This window comes from Balaenoptera borealis, assembly GCF_965194805.1.
Source record: "Balaenoptera borealis genome assembly, chromosome: 19".
Classification (NCBI taxonomy): Eukaryota; Metazoa; Chordata; class Mammalia; order Artiodactyla; family Balaenopteridae; genus Balaenoptera; species Balaenoptera borealis.
Genome location: NC_138878.1, coordinates 23881541 through 23908905, shown reverse-complemented (window position 1 = coordinate 23908905; position 27365 = coordinate 23881541). Strand labels below are relative to the sequence as shown.

The following is a 27365-nucleotide window of genomic DNA, read 5'->3' as shown; positions in this document are numbered from 1 at the left end:
AGAGCCTGTGCTAAGGGTGGCAGATATGGGAATGATGCCAAACACCATGGCTTGAAACATCTCATTGTATTTTTCATATTGGAATAGACGTATTACAGTGTTGTATAGGCAGGTCTATAATAGAGGTACGCTCAAAGGATGTTGTTATACTTTTTGTGTCCTCTTGAACAATGCCAGTGGAACTGGATGGCTTAATTCCATTACTGTAAAGAATCTAACCATCTAATCAACTACTTGCAAACACAAAGTTTGGCAAGCAGTCAAACTCAGGTTCAGCTGTTCACTGCTCAAAAGCCAATACTCAAGAGGCAAGTGTTGGTAGAAAGGAAAGTTGCTTTGATCTGAAAATCCAGCAATCTGGGGAGAAGGTGGACTCATGTCCCAAGACCAACTCTGAAGATTCTGCTCAGTCATGACAATCTTTAAAGGGAAAAAAAGGGGGAAGAATCCCAGTGAATCATCAAGGCAGGATATTGGATTCTGCATCATTCTCCATTGCATGCAGACTGGCTGACTCTTTCTTCAGGTGTTATCCCGCCCACTTGCAATCTGCCTGCCTGCAGGATTGCTAAGACAGCTGTTGTGGGGTAGAGAGCTAGTCATTCTTTACTAAATTCTTCATACTTACTTCTTTTAATCTAGGAAAATAATCAACAGGTTAGGCAAGGCATGGTGTGCATTCAAGAGAGCATAAGTCAGGAGTTAGGTTAAATTCCCTAGTGACCTCATTCCTATAATTAGTTTTTTTTAAGGTTAGAGGGGAACAAAAATGGGCAAACATGAAGAAGCAAAAGATCTGCTTTCACAAACACAGATCAAAAAACAACATCAAAAAGAAATATGGAAAAACAAAACAAAACAAAGGGGCCAGTCTAAATAAAAGACAATAAGAGCAAAGGAAGATTTTCCTCCTGAGTGCTTCACTCCATTTTTTCTTTTCCTTTCTTCCTTTCCTTTCCCTTTCCCTTTCCCTTTCTTTTCTTTTCTGTCTCCTCTTTTTATTTTTCTTTGTTTATTTTATTTTTCTTCTTTTTCTCTCCTATATATTTTAAAAGTCCTCAGAATTTTCTGACACATTTACAACGAATCTCTCAAAAACTTCTTCTTGTGTATGAATAAGTATCTTATTGTCTCAGTAATTTGTGGTTAATTTTGCATAAGATACAGGTCAAGTTACATAGGCTGTAGCTCTAAGGAAGCAGTGACAAATGAGTCTCAAAAAGTATCTGTGATATATTAATACTATCATAATTTTTGTGCATTATCAATGATATAAAAGAGTGCAATTAATTTCCAGTTCCTTATTGGGTAGAATCTTAATTCATCCCCATGAATATTTAAATGGAAAAACTGCTCACTCTTTCTGACCCACCAAAAAAAAAAAAAAGTAATGGAGATATAATTACAGTTAGGTGACATAAGCTTTTGAAAATGGAACATAACAGATAGAGGTCTGACATTCACTCTTTGTGTAAACTTGTGATCTTGTATATCTTGCTTGACATTTCTGAACTTTGAATCCCTTCCTTCTAAGGAAAAATGCGAATTGGTAGCTCATAAGAGTATAATGAAATGCATATATTACAGTTCATATAGTACAAAGCATAGTCTCTGGCATACAATATGTGCTCAGTAAACGGTAGCTATCATTATTTAATAATCTAGGCTGATTTTTTTCTGGTAAGCTTATCTGATGGAATGATTATAGGCTATAAAAAAGATTTCAAGAAAATCTAAGAAAATTATTTCTGTTTCCACAAATAATTTTAAGTGAAAACATCTTTGAAGTTTTACAAATTTACCTCTGTTATACTATCTGCAGGTTAATTCCAGTGAACAGAGAGAAAAATAATAACTTCAGGTTTGTGAAGCTCCCTAGTGACATAAAATCAATCAGTGAGTTTGTTGTACATCGTCTTTCTCCTGCTCATTATACCTACCAGTGGAGTGAGACAACTGTTAGAATCTAACCTGATATTCCTCTTTAAACTAAAAGATATGTCCAGAATGAAGGCTAAAGAATATTTAAGAAAAAAATTCAGTAGAGTTCAGATGGTCAGTTTCCTTAGGTTTGCTGTTTCTCACCAGTAGAGATTTCTTTCTTTGACATGTTAAGCAGTGCCTCCAGGAGGGAAATAAATTAATTGCAGCTTCCTCAGAGAAAGGCATGTTCTGAGTCTGAAGCTCCTCATTGTGGTTTAAATGTTCCTTAGGGTAATGTCCTCCAATTAAAAATAAGTTGTTTAGAGGGTTCATCTGAAACATTAAAAAAAAAAAATTACCCAGTAGCAAGGACCTTCTGGGATTCTCAGACTGAATTTGAAGAAATGGATTTTAAGAAAGAGCTTATTACTGGTGAGTTGTGCTCTAATATCACTTGGTTAAATTTGTAGATTTTACCCATTTTCATTACCAACTGCCATATTATTCTGAGTCTTGACATAAGTGTGATTTTATGATAGATCATAATACAGCAGATTTGTATGATGCCTGTACTTCAAACTTAATTCAGAATTGTTCTATGATGTCAGGCAATAAAGTTGTTGCGATAAATAATAAAAAGTAGAGTGGGAGAGGAATTGAGATAGATTATCAGGGAAATAAAAATATGTTTTCATTTGGAAATTGATGGGGGTGAGGTGCTGAAACGTATACAGGGAGAGAGGTGTTCCTGGTAATAGGAGCAATAGAAAATAAAACCTTACACTCACTGTGATAAAACAGCAGAGAGGATGGAAAAGAAATAGACTTCTCTTTGCTGGGTGGAAGTACAGAAGGTTGCCTGTAGGAAGCCTGTCCACACTTTTAGTTAGTCTCCCAAACAGTCAAGTGTGTATTTGGATCAAAGTAGTAATTTTATTGCTCAGCAGTAAAAGAAAAAAAAAAACTCAATATACTAAAAAATACTAAGTACTAAAAACTACACATGAATGAATTTCATGGATGCTACGCTTAGCAAAAAAACCACACACATAAGAAAACATGTCTTTTGATTTCATTAGTGTGATTTTCAAGAATAGAGAAAACAAATTGATGATAATACAAGTCAGAATATTGGTTACATTTTGGGGGAGCAGAGCTCTGTTTACCTATTGGAAAGATGTGGATTGGAGCCTTCTGGACTGGTAGAAACTTTAAAAAGTCTTGATCTCTTAGTAGGTAAATGATTGTAGACATTTGCAGAGATGTATAGAGAGGTACATGGTACACTTTATTGTGTGTAAGATATATCTGAATTGGGAAAAACAAGAATAAAATTGTAGATTTAAAAAATCAATTTCTATATTTTGGTACACATTTTCTGCTTTGAGTATTCTTAGCACTGATGTAGTCTTTCAGTTTGAGCCTTACAACAAACTATATGAATGTTTCATGACTACATAGGATCGTAGGTGTGTCTGTGTGTTTGTCATTTGTGGAGTTAAAGGAGAAAAACAAGTGAGCATCTATTTATTGTCAAGCAATTTATATTTATTATCACTTAATCACCATAACTACCCTATAAAGTTTGTGAGAGAGTAACCTCCACCCAGAATGAGTGAGGTTAAAAAGTAAAGCTAGAAAAATCATATCTCAATCCAGACTGAAACCCACAGTTTCTTCCACTGCTGCCTCTCTGTATAGAAGATGTCAGCCAAATAGTTTAATATTCTCAGTCTATGCATGGAGAGAGAGAATTTAATTTTGTTCTCTTCACAGATGGAAATATTACAGTATTTTAAAAGTTGACATGTTTACTCATTATTTGTTTACTTCACTTTCAAATCCCTGCTTGAGGCAAGCAGGGATTTCAAGAGAATTGGTTTGGATGGTTAGCCCTCTGGTAGCATGGGGTTATGGGTTTAGTAAGATGATTCTTTTTTTTTTGGTCAATATTATTAATGTCTCTCATTAGTTACATTTAACTTCTTGCTAAAACTCTGAAATAATTTTCAGCCTGGTGGGCATAGAAGCTCAAAGGCATGAAAGCCTGCATTTTTAGGGAAGATTACAGAAATTTCAGTGTGTACTTACTCTATTTCAGTTTGGTCACAGGAAAAAAAGGGAAAGAATTTTTCTCAAATACTTGATAGACCCCTTGATTAAAGTAAAAGACAGACTAGGGGGGTGATAGACAAGTCAGAATGGAATAAAAAGTGTTCCTCTGACAGACACCTCCTCCATTTTGAACCAAACATATTTTAGCTTTATAACTTCTGCCTTCTGGGCCTAATTCCACTTTCTGAAGTCACCTCAAACAAGCCACATTTTAATACTCCGCAAGAGAGCTCTCTATTTTTCCTTGAAGTCCATGAAAAACAAGGTAGTTTGTATCATAAGGGTGAACAATTCTGAGTACTCAGTCACCAGTAGTCTTAAAGCAGAGACTAGGGAATCCTTCTGCAGCGATTACCCAGAAGAGATTTAAGCAACTTGTGTAATTTGGTAAAAACCAACCAACCAAACAAACCAAAAAAACGTTGTGTGATATATTGCCTTATAAGGGAAAGAGTAAGAAGGTAAAAATCTCATATTTTAGTATTCCAATCCTTTCTGGAAGAATGTTCCTTGGGTAAAAATGGAGCTCCCTGGGTAAAAATATATAGCATAGTAAGGATTTGTTCATGCATTTTATAGCTTTACTCATACATAGCCATACATTTCTTAAGGAGAGTTTGAGCTATTCTCATCATCCTTCACTGACGCAATAAGACACTAAATTTAAAGTTGATCTCATTAGCTTCTTCCACAGTTTCCCATGATTCTGCAGTACCACAATTAAGCTTGTAACATCATATGTGCCTTCCTCTATTATGTAAAACATTCTTGCAATGGTGAGCACACTTTCCCTTTTCTTCCCACCTTTCCCTTAGTGTATAGCATTTATGCAAAATTATGTTATTTGATTTGTCATGACAGACACATGGGAGGGAGGGGTCATGTGATAGACTTGGTGCCAATATAGCATGACAGATGTTACAAGAACATTAATTAAGTGAAGATAAGGAATATCCCAAATGAAATGCATCAATTAAAAGTGAAGATGGCAATGGTTAAAGTAACCTTTATTTTCCCCACGATGACTTGGGCTACTATGGGTATGAGGATGGGAGTTCTTAAGAGTAGAGGCCTCATTAAAATATAGCAATACCTAAGGCTGTTTTCTCTTTGTTCTATTAACCTTATTCAGAGTGTATACTTTTTAGATAGGTTTGGGATATCCATATTGAAATTTCTGTGAGGTTCAGAGAGTATGGCATCAGTAAAACCTTATAAAATTTTACAAGTCATATTACCCTAAGATTACAAAGGAGATGCTGGTATTAACAGTAAAATGGAAATTGATTTAGATTTCTAATATGCAGTGACATAAGAACATTATTTAAAAGCAACATGGGGAAGTATAAGCATTAAGTATAAAAAAGTACATGGCATTAATAAGAGCAATAATAATATCAAAATGATACCTCTTGATACTAAGTTTTAGATGATCTGGGTATTGTCATAATTACCATTATATTTGTGAAAATTACATTTTCTTGGCAAAAGAAGTAAAATAAGTCATAAGTATATATGCATTCAGTTAATTTCAAACATCCTACCTCCCTCTTATAAACAGGGTGATGTGCTATCAAAGGAAATAAAAATTAGGAAAAAAAATGGCTTGGCATCACTGAGCTCACATAGCTACAGCTGCTCATTGAAAAGACAAATTACTTTACATTGAGTATTCTCACAGTTTGTATGCATGTGTTCTTATCTCTAGCACAAGGTATCAACAAAACTGACCTTATTTATTCTCCGTCAAAATTCAGAATCTGTATCCTGTCACATGAGTGTAAGCGTTGTTAACACACACAGCGTTATTCCAACAACAAAAAAAATCAGTGAGATCAACAAAAGAGGCTTATTTTTCATTTAAAAGTGATTCTAGGGACTGAGTAATCAAAAAGGGTCACTGGGCAGCTGGACTGTGGGCTGTGGATTGCTTGTGGTCCACGCCCTGATGCATTCTTCCCTGCCTCTTGGGAGAGCCTACTCTCCAGCCAGACCACAAACCAGTTTGCAGGAGAGGCTGTGCCTGGAACATCTTGGCCAGGTTTCTTTTCTCTAGAGATAGAGAAGCTGGGAAAAGGCTCCTTTGACCTACCTCCAGGATACTGGAAAACACTGAATAAGCTTTCAGTGGGACTCAGAGCTATTGACTAAAATTTACTCCATCATTGCACATGACCCATGGCCAGGATTGAGTTCTAATAAGGAAAAGAAAAGAAGATCATATCCGGTGTCTGAAGGACTTTATATTCGTTTATAGCCTTTAACTTCTTAATTGTAAACTTACTGTGGAAAACACAGTTGAGTATGATTGGAAGCATTGGAAACATTTTAGAGAAGGAGAAGGTGCAGTATGTCTGCTATTCCTTTTATTTCAGTAGATTTGGTGGGGGGAGTATTTAAAGTGTTAAGGCTTCATATGTTATTTGTAACTACCATAAGCAGACCATGGTATTGGTGATGGCAGTGATCATTGTCTTTTTATTAGCATCCATGATCCTCTCAAAGTTTTTCTCTCAGGATGCTTTTGGATCTGTGCTGCCTATTTCATTCATATTTTCCTGGACTGAGATCTGGCTCATGGATTTCAAAGTCTTGACACAAGAAACAGAAGACAAGAACAGATCCCTGATGGTTCAGAATGCTTCAGGGAGAGTAACACCTAAACAACCTGCTGACTTTTAGGGTGGGTGGCTTCATTCTGCACCTGATCTTGAAGGAGGCTTCAAGAAGAAATTGAAGAAAAACAAGACACTGAGAGTTATGAGTGTTACTTTTGCTGAATGTGAAAACTCTACATTGAAGATCATTGAAAGTAAGAAAAAGGTCTGGGGAAGGTGTCTCTTTGTTGAAAAAAGAGAAAATTTAAAAAAGGAGATAAAAATGTTTCTAGGGACATGTATCTAAAAGAATAAGGCTTTGCCCTAAATGGCTAAGTTGTAACAGCATCTACAGCAGAGGCCAGCACACTTTTTTAGCAGCAAGCCAGTTAGTACGGATTTTAGCCTTGTGGACCTAACAGACTGTCACCACTACTCAACACTGATGTAATGGCATGAAAGCAGCCATAGACAATATGCCAATGAATAGGTGTGATTGTGCACCAATAAAACCTTATTTATAAAAACAAAATTTCAATTGCATAAAATTTAGGTTGTCACATACAGAATAAGCTTAGAAAATTTTTTTTCAACTAGTTAAAAATATAAAAAGCATTTTTAATTCATGGACTAAGACAGATGATAGGCTAGATTTATCCCATGGGCCCTTGTTTGCTCATTCCTGGTCTATAACTGTTTGAAAAGAATATTGCAAAGTAAAAGATATAAAATAAAATTGAAAATAAAGAGTAATCTTGGACCTAAATTTAAATTATCCTCATTTAGATGGTGTTGTCTTCAGAATTTCACATGTATTCTTTCAAGTAATATTTGACACCTTCAAAGTATTAACTTTCTCAGTTTTGACAAAGACTTGTTTAGGATGTTTTCAATATTTATACTTTTCTGCATTAAAGCCAGTATATTTACAACTCAGTAAATTGAATACTTAATCTATGCCAGGCATTGTGCTTGGGGTGGACATAGAGAAGTAAGGCCATATTTCCTGTCTTTTTTTTTTTAAATTTTATTTTATATTGGAGTATAGTTGATTAACAATATTGTGTTAGTTTCAGGTGTACATCAGAGTGATTCAGTTATACATGTACATGTGTCTGTTCTTTTTCAAATTCATTTCTCATTTAGGTTATTACAGAATATTGAGCAGAGTTCCCTGTGCTATACAGTAGGTCCTTGTTGGTTATCTGTTTTAAATATAGCTGCGTGTACATGTCAGTCCCAAACATGTAAGGACATACTTCCTGTCTTAAAGAGCTTGTACAAAGTGCAATTTGGTGTATTGTGTCCCTACTTCCAATTATTCAGTGACTTCCAACTGTCTCAATCTAAAGTTCCTAATATGATTTACATTGCTCTTCCAAACCTGGCCCTTTCCCTCCTCTTCAGGTAAAACTTAGGCTACTGCCTATGTCTCAATCTATAGGAGGCTTTTTTTCAGCTTATTAAACACAATATTCTCCTTTTCTACCAGAAATCTTTCAGTGTGCTTCCTTCTAATTGCAATGTACTCCATCTGGCTAACAGCAATTAATCCTTAAGTCACAGTTTAAGTATTCCAGAGGGCTTCTGTGACCTTTAGATAAGATTAAATCTCTTTTCTGTATGTTTCTGTAGCACTCTGTACATTCTCTTTCAATTTCCATTTGTAATTAATGAGTTAATGTATATCTTCTTGCCCCCACTCTTATCCAACGCTGCAGGACAAGGACCTTGTCTGGCTCACTCAGGATTTTAGCCTTGAAGTAGGACCCAGCATAGGATAGGGAACATGAGAACTGCTCAAAGGTATTTGTTGAATTGCGCAGTATTCAACTAAAGACGACCCCTCAGCTTAATGGTACAGACCACTAAGTAAACAAAATATATTCCTAGAAACAAGATGTTAACTGTGCAGTCTCAGAACAGTCTGCAATGTCGAAACCAGTCTTAAAATCATCCTGATAGAGTGGCATTCATGGAATTGATAAGACTTGGTCAAGAATCAGTGTTACAAATTTTACTGCATTAAATAATGTCATAAGAATAATCATTTCAAATTATAAAATATTTAAAATTTATGAATTTTGTAAAATTATAGAGGTGTACTCTTACTCTTCTCTGACCAACATTTCAGATACCACTACCAAGTTATATACATTGTTAAGCTTTTGTTGTGTATCATTGCAGACAAGTTCCCATGCATTTAGGAAGCTATTTTTAATGGCAATATAAAAGGTTGATAAGAATCCATTAACCTTCCTTTTAAGATGATGTCCATTTTAAGATAGAGAAATTTTTATCACGTTAACTACTTTTTGTTACATTTTTAATATTTAACCTGAAAAGTTTCTGGCCTGATGATCGACTAGCTTGAAGGAACTAAGAACTGTTGAAAAGAATCACATTTATATGAATTGCAAAATTAGGAGGAAAGGACTAAAATGGCTTACCTGTTTTGTTTCAGATATGGCTGGCCTTTAAAAATGTAAAATCATTCTTTTGGAAACTTCTTTAGAGATAGTAGCATTTTGAATATATTTATAGTGCCTTTGAATAGTATTATATAGATTTTATGTAGTTTTCTTCATATCTGTAGGTTAAGAAAATGATTAGTATAGTTGCTATGCCTTGCCACCATCCAATAATATTTAAAAAAAATAAACTAATCATGTTGATATGTAGATTTTATTCATTTTAAGCCATTTACTTGATGCTCCAGTTTGTACATGTTTTTTGCTTTTAAGGTTTTATTATTTACTCTTTGATTAAAAAAACTGATAACTTTAAATAAATGTGAGTGCATATAAACCCACATACTCAGAGAAGCCATGTATATACAAGTGCAGTTTGAGCAAATAAAATATATTTTTGATTATACCAATAAAATCATTGTCATTTAACATAGGATGATTTTAAGCTGAAGAAACATATCTGCATGCTCTCATCAAGAGTATTCAGTAGTTATAAAGAAAGTGAGGAAATTGAAACCATTTTGTTTACTTATAAAACCTCTAAAGTAGAAAGATTAATAAATGAAATCTCAGAATCCTCAAGACAACATGACCAGTAACTAACAATTATAGAGTTCTATTTCTTTTTCCTGATAAAGGATTAACTAGATGTCCATTTCTTATCTACTTATTTAAAAATACTTTAATTTCATTGTTCTCCTTAATATCCTGTAACTGTATATTAATCTATTAAATAATTGAAATTTGCAAAACTAACATTTACAGGTTTGACAATTTTCAAAAAAATATTATAGTAACAAATTAACTAATATATGGATATAAATCACAATGAAGTGGAAAGTAAGTGTTCCAGAGGGAGACACGACACTTAGTTAAGGAGCAATTCTCACTATATGTCCAGACTTCACATTTCAATGTGCTTTATTTGTTTTTTGCTTATGTTTGTAAACACATTCCATGAAGGAAACTATATTATGCTGATATTTCAGAATTTGATGAGACCCAAATATCATTAGATAAATAGACTTCTGGTATTCATTTTGAAAAAAAAATATTTTAATTGTTTCCCTGATGAGAATACTGAAACACCATGCTTTAGTAATTTTCCCAAGGATAACATGTGGATGTCAGTGGTAGCTAAGCTATTTTGGCTTTCTTCCAAGCTTCATCTCCTCTTCCTAGTATAAGATCCTGATCTTTGGACACAAGTTTAGGCACGGGACAGAGTGTTGTGTAATCACAATATACCATACTCCTGGCAACAGTGATTGGTGCAAGAGATAGGCACGTCACCTAAGCATGGAGAATGACTGTTCTTCCTGAAGGTCAATATGTGGATACTAGGAGAGAGTTTTCCATATCACTGGGATTTCTAAATTGTCCTATTTTCTATGTCCTATTTTTTACCCTCTGGAGAAAATTTATAGAAGAGAAGAGAATTAGACTATCACTCAGAGAAATGGAGAGAATCATATAGAAGAAACATGGGATGAAGGAGATAGAGTTTTACCTGGATGTTTTGAGTTTTCACAGTCTGTCTCTCAGACTCCTATTCCCATCTTTTTCTTTGATTTGTGTAAGCTATTCATTCCTATGATATTACTGGTTAATTGAGCCAGAGAATTCTTTAAGATTCAAATGAGGTTTGAAATGCACATTATCCTACTTCTTAAGTCCATGCTCTTTAAAAATTTTATATTTATTTTTTATTATTCTTTAAAGACTTTATTTTTTAGAGCAGTTTTATATTGACAGCGAAGTCGAGCAGAATGTAGTTTTCCCATGTATCTCCCCCGCCACATGCACAGCCTCCCCCATGATCACACCTATGTTCTTTTTATACATTATAGTGATGCTAAGTTTTTTTAATTTAAAAATTAGTAAGTTTTTTAAACCATAAGCATAAGCCATATTAATTCAGATTGGCCTTGTTCCTTTTCAGATATTGCCCTCTGTGTGATAGCTGTCTCTCAACTCTAGAAAACAAAGAGAAATTTGGATGCATCACATATTATTTTAAAGCTTTCTGTGGATATCAGAGCAGGGTATATAGTCTGATATTGGAAAATAAGAGGCATAAAGCTGAAGACATTCTTGAGATTCCTTAGTAGCCAGGGAGTGGATGAATAAATTATAAAGGAGATGTAAAATAAAGGCTTGACAAATTAATGGAGGTGTCAGTGATCAAACTAGCTGTGATCTGACATGGAATCATATATCAGAGGAGCAACAACCATTTGTGTCACCAGAAGGTGCCAGGCAACACTCTTTTTTGGTAACACCACTTCAAAACACCCATATTTACAACTGTATATTAAGTGCATGAACATACACAAGATAACATTTTTTAAAAACAAAGCTACTAGCTCATTAGTTTGATTAATTATAAAATGACTTTCTCCCCACTAAATTTATAACCTCCTGATAGTCTTAGTACAAAAAACATCAGGAAAAATTCCCAGTGAAAATAAGTAAATGAAAATTTGTAGATATTCAGTGTTTGGTGATTCAAACAAAGCCCAGTACTGATCTTGATATTTTTCATGGAGCGCTCACAAGGGTTAGATGGTGCATTGGCATTGGAGTTCTCCTCAGCTCTCACTCCTCCAACAAATACGTCAATGAAATGAATGTTGAATTTTTATTTGAACAAAGCAGAATGTCAATGCCATTCTGACATTGATGAGGAGACAGTATACTGATGATTAGCCAGCATGGAACAACTGTGGTGTAGGTGTATATATGCCTGCTGGTGTGTGCAGTGTGCATGCTACCTACAGAGTTCCTTCTTTTTCTAAGAATACTAAGTCTAAGATACTGATACCTGTGAATGGTATTTGAGCCAAATCAGGAGGATCGACTGTGAGTTAGGAATCTAGAGCCAGCTGTCTGGTGGTAAATAAAAATAGGTAGATATTAGAACTCTGAATATCAGGTCCAAGCTGGGTAAAATGAAAGCTTAAGGGCCAAAATCTAGATTCAAAGCCAGGAAATCCTGGAATCTTGCAAATAAAATAAAACTGGGTTCCAAATGTTGAGCAGTAATCAGTATAGAGGCCACAAAGAACAAAGAGCTTTAATTTGGGTTCTTAGGAATTGCAATATGGGTGACACAGATTCACGTAAAACCAAGAGTGTTCCAAGGAAGAGAAAGAGTCAGGGACTTATAAAGGCAACAGCCACAACGTTATTAAAGTTGTCTTGAAAGAATCATGATTGACTTTGATACAAAAAGAAAATATTTGTCCTTAAGAGATAGGCTGTCACAAGTTACTTAGGATAATTGTCTGGTAAGTAGATAGCCTATCATGAGTTATTTAGGGTAAGGATCCAATAAGTATCTTGAGTTTCTAGAATATGGTGCTGATGTTCTGGATGGCTGCATTAAGACAATAAGTGGTCAAAGTTCTGATTACATTCAGACTGAGACGTGTATAAGTCCCACTTCCTCAATGGCCTCCCAGCTCCATTTCAGAAAGCTCTCTTAGCAATACCAACTGTATTTTGACATTCCTTTCACACAGAGGTCTAGAGTCAGGGAGTACATAAATGAGAAAGGTTAGCTGATTGTGGGTTAAAATTCAATCAATCGCTCTTTGTTTTGAGTCACAGCAGGATTAAAAACCTGAATGTACAAGTCATATTTGAGAAATGGAGAGTATGCAAAGTTTTATGATTAGGTGTGTTGGGGAAGGGAATATGCAATAGATGAAATGAGTCTACAATTGAATCTGTAAGTGGTCCCCATGTCTGGTATTTAACTGTGGCAATATGAAAACAAAAAATGGGCGGGTCAGCTTCATCAACTTTTTTTATTCTTTTGATTTTACTAACACTGCCTCAGGAATGAAAAGAGAGCATGGAGTGCACAACTGTTTCCTTGCTCAAGCATTCTGTCAGTATTTTTTTTTTTTAATTTTATAAATTTACTTACTTACTTAATTACTTATTTAATTTTGGCTGCATTGGGTCTTCGTTGCTGCATGCAGGCTTTCTCTGGTCGTGGCGAGCGGGGGCTACTCTTTGTTGCGGTGCGCGGGCTTCTCATCGCAGTGGCTTCTCTTGTTGCGGAGCACGGGCTCTAGGTGTGCAGGCTACAGTAGTTGCGGCACATGGGCTCAATAGTTGTGGCTCGTGGGCTCTAGAATGCAGGCTCGGTAGTTGTGGCGCACGGGCTTAGTTGCTCCACGGCATGTGGGATCTTCCCGGACCAGGGCTAGAACCTGTGTCCCCTGCATTGGCCGGCGGATTCTTAACCACTGCGCCACCAGGGAAGTCCATTCTATCAGCTTTTTTTTTTTTTTTTTTTTTTTAACATCTTTATTGGAGTATTATTGCTTTACAATGGTGTGTTAGTTTCTGCAGTTCTGTCGGCTTTGATCATACTTTGATGTTGAAAATAAGTCCAGTCCATTTGTTTCTCTCATCTTTCTCTTGATTTCTAACTATTCCATTTTTGAGCTGTCTCGAATGAGAATTTTTACTGTGCCTTCTCATAGGGGAGAAAATGTCTTCATGCATGAAATTTCTGCATTTTTTTTCAAAATCTAGACATTGTTGCTTCTCAGTACTCTTTCAGCACTTGAATCTTTGAAGGAAGGAAGAAATGTTACAGAATAGGCACTGAGCATCAGGCAGGTAGCGCTCTGGGTTATTGCATCTTCTTCTTTAGGAGAGAAAGAAAGAGGTGATTTTCGGTCCCTTGGTAAGATCAGGTGAGAAGTCTTTTCCCCTTTCCTCAGCCCCAAGTCCCAGAGAATGTGTAGATTATATAAAAAAACATCTAAAAGAAAGTTCGACCAATTCAAATAAAGAATAATTCATTTTTATTTAATCTTGAAGGCAAGTTTTGCTGAAAGGTTTGACGAATAGAGCAGCAACATTTTGTTCCTCAGCAAACATTTTAAAAAATGCATCTCCTGATACTCATGTACACTGTGGCAATAGAAGAACAACGTTAAACAGGGAACTCAAAATATAATAGGTACCACCTTACCTGTTTATATAGCTTAAGTGGATCAAATGAGATAATGAAGATAAAAGCTCATATATAATCTCCTATATAACAAGATTGGTGTCATTAACCTTCAGATGACTCAGTTTCTTAATCAGTCAAATGGAGATAAAAGGCTTATGCAGAGTCACATCTCTGGTATATTAGCAATGTAGGGGATGAAAAATAATTTTGCTTCTACCCTTCTAGGTTCTTGGCTGAGACACCCCTGTAATAAAAAGACACATTAACAAAGGAAAACAAACAGAAGTTTAATAACATGTATACTTTCTGTATATATGGGAGATATCAAGGAAAATTGAGTTAACTCCCAGAAGTGGCCCAAGCCACCACCTTAAATACCACCTCCAGCTAAAGATAAAAGAAGGTGTTGGGGGGAGGGGGAGCCAGTTATGGGAGGTTATCAGGAAACAAGGGTATCATTGTTATGTAGATTTAAGTCAGTGCCTTCTCCATTGATAAGAGTTTCTTACTATTTAGAGCCATTCTAGTCTTCCTGGTAGAGAGAAAATACCCTTACGAATGGAGATTTCCTTTATAAATGTAAATTTATAGTAAAAGCATAACTTTTACTCTTATTTGGTTTATAGAGCTTCTATGTCTGCAGTTTCTTAAAAAATAATCAGCTCAAAATAATCCTTATGTCAAAGCATATTATGGGGTTGCAAATTCTGCTCCCCTTCAGCGACATTGGATTAGAGCATATGGATTTTCACTCCCATTTTCATGCCTTTCATTAATGTGAAGCTCTAAGAGAGTGGTATATGTCAAAGAGCAAGGCAAAGACAGAGCATACTTGTAACAGAGAGTGGTGGTGCCTAAGGAAAGGCAAGTCAGAACTAATATATCGAGAAAGTAGACTCTGTCCAGTAGGTGTCTGTCAATGATGGTCTTGAAGCAGGAATCTGGCATAACAGGTTAGTATTTTAGAAAGACCCTCCCCCTCCCCCTGTCATGTGCCACCAAAGGAGAGGGTAACTTATTTCAGGATTTATTTGGGGAGAAACTTTCTAGCCTGAGTCTTATACTAGAGGGTCATCTGTACAAAAGTGGTGGCACAGGGTAGAAAAACTTATCTGGTGGAAGAAGTATGAGGATGGAAGCGTATGTCTCTTTTTCTTCACCTTTGAGGGGTTAGTGTCCTCTGGAAGCAGTAACCAAGGAAGAAGAGCAGCCTCAACAGCGTGCCTGCAAGGACAGAGAGGAGGAAGTATGCCATCTGTTCATAGCTGAGTTGGGAGGTGAGCTCTGAGTTGATTCTCTGAAGCAGGTCTTCTCAAAGTGTGGCCCTGGACCAATAGCATCAGCATCACCTGGGAGCTTTGAGAATCACTAGGACAGTGGCTCTTAAATGGGGGCAGTTTTGCTCTTAAGGGGACATTCGTCTGGAAATGTTACTTTTTTAAACTATTCTCTGTCTCTCTCAGACACACACACACACAAACAAAACTATTTGTGCAAGTAATTTTATCATTTTTCATCCAGTTTTAAGGCACAATAATGTTAATATCTCTCCCAAGTGCTTATTTGAACCTAGGTTCCACGACTAATTTTTAACATTCCTAGATGGTGAATTTCCCTTTCTCTTTTTTCATCCTTCTCTCCCTCTCAAAATTCTAGTGTTAATTGCAGTGTGTATTTGTATTTTAGTTAGGCTTTATGATACAAAGATGAATGATACAAGATTACTGTCTGTTAAGAACTTAATTTTGCCTTGGAGTAAGCATCATATTCTTTACTTTTTTGTGTTTGCAACTGTTGCAGTAAATGTTGCAGTTGTGTGCAACTGTTGCAGTAAATGTTGCAGTTGTGTACAACTGTTGTAGAAAATGTTATCTAAAAAGTTTTAGTAGGAGGAAGAAATAAGGGAATTTCAGAAGTCTTCACAAAAGGTGATGTATTTCAGAGTGCCAAGAAAATAGGTTGGGAAGCAAGAATTAACAGAAGAATCACACAGCTGAAGTGTTTTCTTTTTTACTTTATTCTTAAATTTTTTAAATCCCACAATAACCGATCAAGATGGATTCTAAAAATTTACAAATAAAGAAACCAAGGCTCAGAAAGATGAAGTATCTGAGGTCACACAGATAGTGAATGGGAGAGCTGGGATTTCACAGATATCTGACTCAAAGAAGATCATGCTAACAGACAATACAAATTCTCACGAGTAATGGCTTAGAGAGCTCTTTCATATGTTCATGTCTGAGGAACTGGGTTATGGGAAGAGGTGGTAGAGCTGGAATGGGAAGAAAGGAAAGAGAAAGAAATGGGATTGAAAAGAATGTCTGGATCAATAAATAATATTGTATGTGATCCCTCTACAAACAACAGGAGAATCCTTCTTATTACAGTGTTTCTCATTTTACCCTCTAATTAAACATCTTCTGTGAATTCTCCTCACTGTTAGAGCATAAACCTATTTGACATTGAAGCCCCTTTAAACATAAGGACTCAAACTAGCACCTCACATTCTGTTCCTACTGTGCCATGAAGAGTAATGCTCCAAAGACCACCTAACCCTCATTATTATTTCTTCAACTGTTGAACGCCCTGTATTACAATGATTCTAAAACTCTCTGAAAAGAAATAGTTTGTTTTTTTCTTCCTGCCACCCAATTTTTTGGATCAGTAATCTAGTAAAATAGATCATTAGAAAAATAAATTAAAAAGACCTAAAATACACGTTGTCTTTTTCATTGTTAGAATCAATCAATATATCACTCTGTCAAGACAGCTATAAACGTTTCTGGATACTTAACGCTAATTTTTATACTTATCATATCATGAATTGGTAACAGAGGGCTGACACCAATTTCTGCATCAAACTTGATTAGCACAGCTCTAACTTACTGATAACCTATGCCACCTGAACGGCACCTCCTGGAGATATGAGCTCAGGCACTTTTGGGTCTTACTGTAGCTCTGTCTTTTATCTTGCTAGCTCCTCTGTATAAAACTTAACATTTAAATTTAAAACACATTTATTGAACATCAACTCTGTTCATATCATAGGAAAGACCACCATCACGAAAATGGTGGTCTTTCCTGTTGCAGGAAGGAAATATACACATTCCTAATAATGTAGTATTTTAAGAAGGATGAAAAGTTATTTTGGAATATAGAAGATGAAGGATCAGGAGTGAAGGAGGGATTAGGAAATGCTTCCAGATAAAGTGTTGTTTGTTTGTTTGTTTGTTTGTTTAAATAAATGAATGGGCCCAATGTTTTGAATTCCAATTCCCCCCACTCATACCCCTTGCATAGCACACAGTCTAGCTTAATGTAAGTTATCAATAAAAATGAATGATTACAGTAATTGTTTACTTTAAAGTAGTCAATTTTATGTTATGTGAATTTTTACCTTAATGACAATAAAAAGAATGAATATAGAGTTTTAAAAGTGTTTCATATAGGCTTTGTCTACAAAGTCAAGTGGTGTCAAGCAATTTTTCTAGATAGATGACTTAGATAAAAATACCATTGAAGTTAAAAACATCCATAAACATCCAGACCAACATTTGCTGATAAGATTCACAGAGTTATTTCTCAGAGTAAACTTTTCTTTGCCTCTAGACATGTGAATACTTCTTTTAAGGGCTTCTCTACTTAGAGCAATAAAACCAAACTTTAATATTGGATATTTCAGTGTGATTTAATGTAAATAATGGAACACCAGTCTTCCTCAAAGTATGAAATAGTGTATGGAATATTCTGTGTAAAATCAGGTGAATCAAGAGAAGAAAAACAACTAAAATATTTTTCACCCTTACTTTTAAAGTAAATATTAATAGACAAATAAATTAAAAAGTGTATAAATATATATACAATTTCATTGATTACATATATTATAAATTGTATATGTATATGTATGCATATAGATGTAAAAGAAAACTGAACAAGAAAGAAGAAACTTTCTGATGGTAATCAGAAAAGGTGGTCTTCAACTAAATTGGAAGGAATATTAAGTGATTTTAGAACTATGATTTTCATTCAATTATAAGATCAGTTTCTGCACAAATATATGTGGAGTTTCTTTAAAATAAAACCAAAACAATCAAATCATAGTAAGTTATATGTATGAAGATTCTTATATGTTGTAGTTAAATGTTTCTATTGATAGATTGGGTGGAAGATAAGGGCATGAAGATCACTTTCTTTTTGCTCTGCCATTGTTGTAATTTTGAATTTTGCATCAGATATGTAAAAAATCTATTTTAAAATTAAATAGATTAATATAAAGAAGAAGAGAGTAAATGGGGTTTAGGGGTCAGTAGTTCTGAGAATGACTCCCAACTCTACTATTGCATGTATAATTGCAAGTCTCTAAAAAGGTACAGATTATGCAACTGAGAAAACCAACAACAGTGAAAGTGTTGGGAAACAGAAAAAGGATAAGGTGGCAAACGCTGCTGGAGGCCACTGGGGAGGCAGTTTTGATGCAGCTCAATCAAAACCCCTGAAACTGCTTTGTTTCACTTTCCTTCATCATCCTCTTGTGATGTTATTAACTCCAGCCCTGGTTAAATCCAAAACTTCACCAACAGCATATTGCAACTTCATAGCTACAGATGGCTCAAATAAAACACTTAATGTTGACTGGTTCCTCTTTACATCCCTGATCCCAGCCCCCCCTGCAGTGGGCTTCCTGGCAATCTTTTCCCTAATCCATTTATTACTCCACTATACAAGACAATCATTTCACATCCTTTCCTCTTTGCTCAACCTTCCATCCTCACTCTCAATTTATGACCTGGGTTCCTATTTCACTGAGACAAGTCAAGCAATTTGAAGATAACTTCCACATACTAGCAACTCCACAGTTGCTAATCCTGTGCATCTGTATCAGTATACAGATTTTTGTTTTTCTTCCTGTTCCTTGAATAAAATCCTCATTGTCTTCAGCCAACCCCTTCATTTAATGCACAAATTCCCATCTCCCTCATTATTCAAGAACATAAAGAAGTCAACCCAGCAATTGCCCTGTCAATCCTTCCATCATCAATCCCTCCTCCTGTATTAGTTGATTCTCAGTGGCATACAAAGGAGCTATAATTTCTTCATTCTAAAATGAAAAATAATCTCTCTATATACATTGTCTCCCTCCAGCTACCACACTATTTATCTTCTCTCTTTAAATTTAAAACCATTAAAAATGTTTAACTTCTGATACAGAGTGACTCCCTCTTGCGAGAGCACAGGAATCACAACTAACTGCTGAACAGTCATCGACAGGAAGACACTGGAACTCACCAAAAAAGATACCCCACATCCAAAGACAAAGGAGAAGCCACAATGAGACAGTAGGAGGGGCACAATCACAATAAAAACAAATCCTGTAACTGCTGGGTGGGTGACTCACGAACTGGAGAACACTTATACCATAGAAGTCCACCCACTGGAGTGAAGGTTCTGAGCCCCACATCAGGCTTCCGAACCTGGGGGTCCGGCAACGGGAGGAGGAATTCCTAGAGAATCAGACTTTGAAGCCTAGTGGGAATTGGTTGCAGGACTTCTACAGGACTGGGGGAAACAAAGACTCCACTCTTGGAGGGCACACACAAAGTAGTGTGCGCATCGGGACCCAGGGGAAGGAGCAGTGACCCCAGGGGAGACTGAACCAGACCTACCTGCTAGTGTTGGAGGGTCTCCTGCAGAGGTGGGGGGTGGCTGTGTCTCACCGCGGGGACAAGGACACTGGCAGCAGAAGTTCTGGGAAGTACTCCTTGGCGTGAGCCCTCCCAGAGTGTGTTACTAGCTGTGGTTACTGTAGAAGCAAGTCATGTGTCCCACACTTGCTTTCAAGAAGCTAACGGTCTGGTTGTTAGATCAACAGAGACATTATAATACAATAAGAATTGTGATCATGTATTAGTTTTCCTTTACTTCCATAACAAATACCAACATACCTAGCAGCATAAGCAGAACAAATTTATTACCTTATAGCTCTAAAGGTCATAAGTTTGCCACACATCTCACTTGGTTGAAATCAAGGTAATAAGAAGGCCGCATTCCTTGCTGAAGGATATAGAGGAGAATACGGTAATATTAACATAGTGAAAACGTGCCTCGTTGCACTACAGAAATACCCTAGGGATATTGGCAACAATTATGTATGGAACTTTAATAAAGCTAGCACTATTTTGTTTGTTTTATAGACTACAATAAGACCTTCAATGTAATTTAGTACATTCTTAATATTTTCAGTGACTAGGGACAGAATGATCAACCCAAGCTATGATCTCTGCACTCAGTTGGCTTATATAGCAGAGGGAAATAGAGGTAATTAAATGAAGACCATGACAGAGTAAGATGCTAGTGGAACACAGAACAAGAAAAAATAATGAAGAGCGGGCTATGTTTCCAAAGAAAACAATATGAGGTAAAAGAAAGGAAAATGATACTCCAGATAGAGAGAGGAGGATCTGTGAAGGGTGGAAGGTGACAAAGTTTGTGTTTCTTCAAATGGAAATGAATAGCCAGTGTAGAAAGTGCGTGATAGGGGAGGAGCATATCAGTAAATGTTGAGAAGTAGATTAAGGATAAAATAGTGTTAGGATTAAAGTTTACATGTATTATTTTGCCAGACATATATAGCCACTGAGTAACACTTATCAACCTAATCATTTTGCTAAAATATGGCCTACATTTCGTGTTGATCCCAATTCTGGGCTACTAAAGTCACTTAATTCAGTACCAACACTATAAGATATAATTACACACAGTACAGAACAAATTAAAATTTTACTTTTATCTTCAGTCTAAATGGAACTTATAATCAGGTAGACTTAATGGCTTCACCTATACCATCGATTCATTCATTCATTCACTTATTCATTCTTCAGATAGGCAAGGATGTTAAAATAATCAGAGACACTATCTTTCTCACCTCCCTTGAGGATATGATACATCAAATAACCTACCATAAAGGTAGCAATGAGAAAATTCATGTAAAATCTTTAGCACAGAGCTTGACTCACGGTGAGCCTTTTTTTTTTTGTTTTTTTTTACAACGTAAGAGAAATGATTGATAATTTGCTCATTTGGAGATGTAGAATGGAAATAAATATTAGAAATATAAGAGACATGGATTCAAATTGGAATACTGGATCAACCGTTTATTTCTGTGTGACCTTGGCCAATTCTGGCATTCCTTTTAAGTCTCAATTTTCTCAATTTTAAATGGGGACGATTATATTGATTTTTCACAACTGGTTTGAGATTTATAATTTAGATATACATATAGTAAAATGTATTATTCCATTTAATTCATTTAAATTCAAATGCCAATATATGGCAGATTTTTTTTTTAAACTGACCATTTAGCACATTTAAATTTATTTCCTCTTAATTCTTTTCAATTCGGTCATCCACAGTATCAAACTTTATCATTTAAATGGATGATAGGCAAGGCTTTATAAGAGGTTATTACAGTCTTTTCAGATGCTTGCTTTCATAATGATGGATTATCACTATATAGAGGTTAAAATGAATGATGCAAGAAAGTTGGCTCCCTGTGGGAGTTTCCAAGAAACTGTAAGAATATATCCAGGACTGGTTTCATTCAGTACTAAAGATACATTACTACCTGTTCATGTATCTTCTTTTTATCTCATTTGATGGACCATTTATTTTATATAGGTTTTCATTTACTCACTGAAGTGGTATGCACCATTAGCTTGGACCTCTAAATAGATAGCAACGTAATAAGCTACCTGCAGACAGTCTCTGAAGTCCTCCCACACATAGCCAGAATTCAGCCAGCAGAATTTCATATTCAGTATGGGGTCTTTTGATTATACACAAGTTATATTATTGTATTTTTGCCTGGTTCTAATAGTCTCTGTTGACAATCAGGATGACAGGAACTCTTGATGAAAAACATGCAAGAATTGTTTGTTCAATTACGTGTTTCCCCCTTTCCAACTTGTGCTTATTTGGCCTCAAAACATCCTATTAGTAATCTTTGTATTTAAAAATCATAAAATGTTATGTGAAAATTCCACTGAAGAATGATATTTTTACAATAGATTTGTGAAAAATATTTAAATAAGAAAAGTAATGTGAGTCCATTTTGGGACTTCTGAAAGTTGCAGAAATATATAAAAGCAAAATAGTGCTCATTCTTTTTTCCCACTAGTATTACCATGTATTATTAAATAATTTACTCTATATTATTTTTAAATAATTTTATATTATGGATATGTAGTATTATAACTTTGCAATCCACATTTTTGGGTTTTTGTTCAACAGAATACGTGTTCCCATGGCAAAGCAAAACAAAACCAACAAGCACACAAAACAATAACTCAACAACAAACCCCTTTTGGATAATATCATTCTGTACTCCCTCCCTGTCGAAGAAAACCAGAGCTGTACAGATACTATGGCTATGAAGGCAAATTTTATTCAGGACTCCTGCAATAGGGGAAAAGAAACCCCAGTATAGACCTGCGCTGCCATTCCCAATACAACAAATACAGTGGGAGTGTATAGCGAAGGAGAAGGTGGGTCTTTGGATGAAAAATTAGTAAAAGGCAACATCAAGTCTGGGGGAATTCTGGCTAAACTGACCTAACAGGATTCCTGTTGAAGGCAGACCAGGGTGATCAGATACCAAGAGTGTGGGGAGTGAGGAATTTTGATTAGATGTAGAGGGGGACCATATATCAAGGTTAGGGGATTCTTGATAAAATGACTTAGCAAGGTTCTTGCTAAAACTGGATTTTACAAGGACATAAACAGATGGGCCTAGGAGAAGGTTTGTGAGGAGAAGTTCGGTCAAGCCAAGAATCTTTGTCACCCCAAAGAGGTCAAAGTAAAAATACAACACAAATACAATGTCACAATTGTCTATTGCCATCTTTTGCTACTATTACTATTATTTTTGAGTGCTGTGTGTCAATTACCTCTATATTTAAGTGCCTGATTGAAATATCTTGTTTTATTCTCCAATCAGCTCTATATATTCAGGTGTATTATAGTATTATCTTTCCCATTTTACAGTAAGGAAACTGTTTTGAGATGTTAAATAACTTCCCTGCTGCCGCTCTGCTAGTAAGAGTAGGGAAAGTATGACTTTAGACTTCAGAGTCAACTGCTACAAGATCACACCTACTATATTGGGTAATTAAAATCATTATTGAAAAAAGATGACCAGCTATTTCTTAGGTTCTCCTCTACGATGAAACCTTTCCTGACAAATGACAACCAAATGTACTAAGGTTTGAGGGACTAGGTTGGGGGCTTGTAAGGTAAGTCATTGACTCTGGAATCTTCTTCTTATGACGGGCTCATATTGTAGTGTAGTTTGGTGAAGGACTGGAGTAGTGGTACTAAAAAGAGAAGCCCAGGGGAAGCAATGAGTGTAAAGTGCAGGAAAGGGCACTGTGACTTTCATTTGTCATTTCTCAGAAATCTGTTTTGAGCTGAGTGCTCTGTTAATCATCCTTTTGTTATAGCCCTTTACATTTGGGAAGAATCTTCATATTCATGACCTGATTTAATCACTACAACAAACCTCTAAAGAAAGTATGATGCTCCTCAAATTACTAATAAGAAATTGGATGCTCAGAAAATTAAATCACACTGTCTGCTGTCACAGTAAGGAAACTTTTATTTATCCAGCAGTTATTTAATTTAGCACCAACTAAGTGCCAGGCAGGCTCTGTGTTAAGATGCTGAAGGAGTTCCTGTTAAACTGAGAACTTACAGTCATGTTAGAGTCATGGGAATATCATTCAAATTATTTTATAATTACCTCAGTTATGGTGTTTCTGTTTTACAGAACTATTTATAGCAATCGCCATTTCAGTTAAATTGTGACATGACTGCTATTTTCCCCCCCAGGGACTTCATACAAGGTGTACACTTGTGAGGTTTAGAGAAAAACACTGATGGCATTAGCTGAGCATTATTTTAAAATTCTTTCAGAGGTGATCTGACTTTGGGTGTTTGAATTGAGAGCTGTTAGAGGCATATACATTAATACTTTTAAGCTGTGTTGCAACTACCACAATAAACTCTATAGTTTTTCTCTTTAGGCTCTTTGTGGTCCCAGATGTGTAGCTTAGCAGCCACAATAATGTCAGTACCTAGAATTTTTCGTATGTAAGTGGTTCTTATTAATATTAGTGGCTGAATGCAAATCAGGGACTTCATGGCACCTGAAATTTTTAATTCGAAAGCAGTATATAGGTCGTTGGGTCTGAATTTCATCATCTGAAAATGGGAGCCAAACGTCAGCTAAAGGATAGGTCTAAGAACACCTAGATAATCAGTGGAGATATTGAATGCATCATCTTTTTCACCTCTCTAGTCATCTTTTCTAGTCCTATTAGGTGCTTTATATTCTGAGCGTCCCCTTCTTTCTTAAAAAAATGTTCACTCCAAATAAAAATGCACTATTTATCCTCAGCCTTTTTTTCTCTCCCCAAACCACATTTCACATGGCTTCCTAGCTCTTTGGTCCATTGAGAACCCTGGCAGACGATCAGACGGAGGTGGGAGAATAATGTTGAGTTACTGTTGTATAATAAAGAATTTGTTCTTTGTCTGGAGTACTTAGGAGGAAACTTCTAAAACCTTGGACTTTTCATAGTGGTAGCAGTATCTTTGTTATTCACGGTAGGCCCTTGGGACCACCCCTGAGTTTATGCTAATAAAGTAACTCATGGTGGGCCCCTAGAAAGATGGACTTCTAGATAGTCAGGATGAGGGGTGGCCTCACCTGAAAGATCAACCATGTGATTTGAGGGTTGGATCTTTGAGGTAAGTGATATGAGCCTGATCCTGTGACCTCCCTGGAGAGAAGGAGGGTTGGAGATTGAATTCAGTCATGTGACCAGTAATTCAATGAATCATGCCTATGTAATGAAAGACCAGTAAAAACCTTGGCCACCTGAAGCTTGGGAGAGCTTCCTGGTTGGTTCCTGTAGGGTAATGAGTCCTGGTTCCACAAGGATAGGCTATGGTAGCTACATGTTTAGGACCATCTCAGACTGCTCACTATGCATCTCTTTTTTTTTTTGGCTGGTTCTGATTTGTATCTTTTGTAATAAAACTGTAAGCATAAGTGGAGCACTTCCTGAGTCTTTGGGTCATTTTAGTGGATTGTCAAAGCTGAGCATTAGCGGATTCCCCCCAATTTTCAGCCTGCTGGTCAGAGTGTGGGTGGCCTGAGAACACCAGAACTCATGGCTGTTGTCTGATGTGAAGGCACTGTGTTTTCACCCTTTAGAGTCTGCCCTAACTCTGGGTAGTTAATGTTAGAATTAAAATGCAGTATAGCAGATACTTAACTGTTATTCTTTGCCCAAATATGCATACATCCTTACACTGTTTGTGTGTGTCTATCCCTAGCTTATGTGTACTTCTAGTTTTAAGGGATGGCATCTATAACTTTCCTTGCAGGACTGTCTTAAGAATAACAGAGCTACCTTGACCTATATGATGGGTTGGTTGTAACCCCCCAAAATTCATATATGGGAGCTCTCTACATTAGAATGTGACTGTTTCTGAATATAGGACCTTTAAAGAGGTGATTAAGTTAAAATGAGGCCACTAGTGTTGGCCTTAATTCAATCTGAATGGTTTCCTTATAAGAAGAGAACATTTTGACACACAAACACCAGGGATGCTCACACATAGAGGAAAGACCACGTGAGAACACAGCAAGAAAGCGGCCATCTGCAAGCCAAGGAGAGAGGTCTCAGAAAAAACCAAACCTGCCAACTCCTTACTCTTGGACTTCAGCCTCCAGAATTGTGAGAAAATACATTACTGTAATTTGAGTCTCCTGGTCTGTGATATTTTGTTATGGCAGCCCTGGCAAACTCATACAACCATATGTGCTGGAAAGTGGGAAATGCTTAAGAATGTAGGTGCTTATGGTTGATACCTAACTAATGGTCAACTAGCACAGAAGTAGGAAAACCCAGTTATTTTGCTCTGAGACAGTACAAATTCTGAGGCATAATTTATACCCCGTACTTCCCTGCAGGGTCTGCTGAAGCTGGAACTTTGCCTGAAATTGTACCCTTGTTTAACTTCTTTTCCCCACAACATTATTGCTTTCTTCTGGGAGCATTTTGTTAATAAATCACATCAATGTGAATCCTAGTTTCAAGATCTAAATTTTGGGTCATCCATTTTGAGAGAGAGTATTTATTCTGCTGTCTCCTTTCCTATGGGATCACGGTAGGCTGGCTGGCCCTTGATCGATATGTATGGCCCCCTCTCAAGGTAGTCACATTGTGTAACTCTTCCTTCTAGGTGCATTAGCCTCTCCTTCTAGCCATTCCTCTGAACCTAGAAGTGGTAACAGCTCTGTTGATGCAAGTTCCAGAGTGCAGCTCTATCCTCTGCGCTTTCCCTACACTGAGCTCACATTACGTCAATAGAAAAATGGAAGGTTAGGGCTTCCCTGGTGGCGCAGTGGTTAGGAATCCTCCTGCCCATGCGGGGGACACTGGTTCGATCCCTGGTCCAGGAAGATCCCACATGCCATGGAGTACCTGGGCCCGTGTGCCACAACTACTGAGCTTGCACGCTAGAGCCTGTGAGCCACAACTACTGAAGCCTGCGCTCCTAGAGCCCGTGCTCCGCAACAAGAGAAGCCACCGCAGTGAGAAGCCCGCGCACTGCAACAAAGAGTAGACCCTGCTCGCCGCAACCAGAGAAAAGCCCGCGCGCAGTAAGGAACACCCAACGCAACCAAAAATAAAATAAATAAATTTTTTAAAAAATGGATCGTTAAGGTACATAGGAAAATCTTGGTATTTATAATCATCAACTCTAATTACAAAGTCTTACTTTTTAAATTTTTGTTTTTGCTATGTTTATGTCTTAGTTAAAAGAAGCATAGTAGTAAAGTAGGTAGTATATGGTTTCCAAGGCTCTGCCACCTGACAGGTAAATGACCAGAGATTAAGTGCAAGATATTTCAGCACTCTGTATATCAACATCTTCATCTAAAAAAAGGGATTATAATACTACCTATTTCATTTTTTTTCTTAAACTGAGTTAATATAACCAAAATATTCACACTGGTAAGGGCTCAGTAACTTAGAACTTCTTTTGTTATTACTGTCTATTGAAAGACTCTATTTCTAGATTATTAGAATGTGTTTAGTAGAGTATTTTAGAGTATTAGAGTATTATTAGAGTATTCTTGAAAATATTGGTAGGAAAGGCCCTTTCCTCCTTCTAAACTTCTTTATATGTCCCAAAAAGTGAAAGCATGCATCT

At 36.4% G+C, this 27365-nt stretch overlaps 1 long non-coding RNA gene across 1 annotated transcript; it reads left to right on the top strand.

The window, feature by feature from the left end:
• Positions 1-274: 274 nt before the first annotated feature.
• On the top strand, positions 275-21141 carry LOC309617230. The gene is made up of 2 exons (XR_014237818.1): positions 275-15865; positions 15897-21141. It is a non-coding gene; the product is annotated as an uncharacterized lncRNA (long non-coding RNA).
• Positions 21142-27365: the final 6224 nt, after the last annotated feature.